Source organism: Ailuropoda melanoleuca, chromosome 8 (assembly GCF_002007445.2).
Source record: "Ailuropoda melanoleuca isolate Jingjing chromosome 8, ASM200744v2, whole genome shotgun sequence".
Taxonomy (NCBI): Eukaryota; Metazoa; Chordata; class Mammalia; order Carnivora; family Ursidae; genus Ailuropoda; species Ailuropoda melanoleuca.
In genome coordinates, this window is record NC_048225.1 from 81,249,031 (window position 1) to 81,251,736 (window position 2,706).

Here is a 2,706-nt window from a genome sequence, read left to right on the forward strand (position 1 = left end):
TTTTTCTCTCACTTGCTGTTATTGACACAGAGTAACCTCTCAGTCTTTCCGTTGGGAACATGTGTGTGTTCCTGAGGATTTATCCAATTCAGCAGAGCCAATGAAACCTCATTCAGCCCCTGCAGGGAGAAAAATCAGGGTTAGATGCAAGGGCAGGCTTGCCCTGGTGGTGGGACTCAGGGCTCTCCCCACTGCACCTCTGTCCCTGCGTGTGGGACATGGCTTCGGACACTGCTGTATCATAATGTAGAGTGGGATATCCTGCGCAATGAACAGGAAGTTAGATGCTCTTGCATCCCTGACCTGCTCTCTGTCCTCCTTACTTAGACCCTGATTTTATTTCCATATTGTGTCCTCATATCTGGTTAAATGTGATGACTTAAGCCTCCAGCTCCCTGCCAACTCCCCTCTCCCAAGTCTCTCAGGGGCATGACTTAGGCCAGCTCTGCCCTAGGCCATATTTCCCTAGACCTTCTCTCTGTTAGATTCAGTTGTCCTGGGCCTCCACCTTCACAGAGAGTGGTAAAGACTTGGAGGTGGGCCTCGAAGAAAGGAACCTAGGAAGTTAGTTTTTAGTCAAGTTTTTGCGCTCTTCAGGAGGCAAAGAAGACACTGTGACTCATATACAGTGAAGCCAGCTCACCAGGGCCATGAGTTCCTCATGGACGTTTTGGCCAACACCTGTAGTCATCAATAGTGTGCTACTGTCTGGCCATGTCCTCCATGCAGATCTGCCTCAAAACCAGTAGTGGTGAAGAGGGACTGATTGAGAATTCTGGTTTTCAGAATTTTGAAACCTGCCATGTCTACCTCCATCTTGGAGACATCTTAGTGATATAAGGATCAATGAACCGTGGTCCTTCTCTACCACCAAGGAACTTACAATCTAGAGGGGATGTAGACTTAAATGCAAGTAGTCAGGTGTAAGGAGGCAGAGAACACACGGTCTACCTGAGAACATAGAGGGGGCATGATGGATTTCAACTAGAGCAATCAGAAAAGGCAACCTGGATTAACAGGATTTTGTAGGCAAGGGAGGGGGGCACATTCCAGGTCAAGGGAACAGCACGAATGGGGACTATGAAGCACAAAAGGCATAGGGTTTGGAGAATATCAGTGATTGAAGCATTGGTCGTAGGAGGAGCTCAATGAGAGATGAAGCTGAAACCAGGTCATAGAAAACCTTAAATGTCATATTAAAGGACATGGTCTGTGTCCTTTGACAAATAAGCAGACATTCTTGGTTGAGTATTTATTCTCTGAAGACTTTCACCTACTTCTCTCTTGAATTTAGGACTAGCAAATCCAGCTGCATGGGCTTGGCACATCACTACTTGTAATTCCCATACACATCTCCGGCCTAATATGTACCAACCAAACTCTTGATCTTTTCCCCACATCCATTCTTCCTGTGGTCTTCCCCATCTTCCTCCTGATAGACCCAAAAACCTAGGTTTTATNGTGGTCTTCCCCATCTTCCTCCTGCTAGACCCAAAAACCTAGGTTTTACGCCTTTGTTTCTCTCACATCCCACAGCCAACCCATCAGCAAATTCTAATAGTTTGACCCTGAAAATCTATCCAGAATTCTACCACTTCCCACCACCATCTCCACAGCTACCACCTTGGTCCTATCACCATGATTTCTTACCTGGATGGTGGCTAGAGTATCCTGTCTCCGACCCGGAGTCTAGTCTCCCCCCAGCAACCAGAGTAATACTTAGAAAATGTAGGTCAGGTCATGTGTGTCACTCCCCTGCTCAAAACCCATCAGGAGTTTCCCTCTCATTTGGAGTAGAAGTCAAAGACATCCTATATGACCTGCCCTTGCCGCCTTCTCTGAGCTCTTCTCCTACTGCCCTCTCCCCTTGCTTCACCCCTAGTGTGCTGGCTTCTCCACTGTTACAAACCAAACACACTCTACCCTAGGACCCTTACACTTGTCTGGATCTTGAGATGGGAGACTACTCTAAATTATCCAGGTGAGCCCAATGCAATCAGAGACTCCTTACAAGGAGGAGACACACAGAGAAAGAGACCTGCTAGAGAAGAGGGGAAGGACACGTAATAATGGAAGTGAGGCTGGAGTGATGTGGCCACAAGCCAAGGAATGCAGGCAGCCCCCAGAAGCTGAAAGAAGCCAGGCACAGAGCCTCCCTAGAGCCTCTAGAAGGAACCAGCCCTGATAACAACATGATTTTAGCCCCCTAAGACTCACCAGGCTGCTGGCTTCCAGAACTGTAAATCAATCTGTTGCTGGTTTGAGCCACCAAGTTTGTGGTCATTTCTTACAGCACCAAGAGGAAACTCATATAACCAGGGAACCACAAATGTCTGTCACAAGTAGAAAGGACACTGGACAGGGATTATTGGATCTCCTTTTACACTTAAAATTCTAAGAAACTAAAGGGGTTTAAAAAAAAACCAAAATCATTGTAGCCTCTCCTGCTTCTGGCTTCTTCCGTGACAAGATGGTGGAGGCAGAGGCCAGCTTCGCGCCTGTCCCTGTTGACTCAGCTGGCCCTCTTTTGTAGCAGGAGCTGTAGCAAACACAATTTCCAGACCTGACATAGAGAAATCGTCTTATTTTCTAAGAGCATTAGCTTGCCTAGCTTTTTCTCTCTTTCATTTTTCCCTGATGGGAGGAGGAGAAAGAGAAGACTTCATGCCCCGAAGTAGAAATAATTACCTTCAGGACTGCAAGACC

The 2,706-nt window shown here is 47.0% G+C and overlaps 1 long non-coding RNA gene across 1 annotated transcript in view; it reads right to left on the reverse strand.

The window, feature by feature from the left end:
- The window catches only part of LOC117803516, a 10,391-nt gene that overhangs the window by 3,235 nt on the left and 4,450 nt on the right, over positions 1-2,706 (reverse strand). Inside the window, exon 2 of the long non-coding RNA XR_004627493.1 lies at positions 37-119. This is a non-coding gene — a long non-coding RNA (uncharacterized LOC117803516). The remainder of the gene's footprint in view (positions 1-36; positions 120-2,706) is intronic.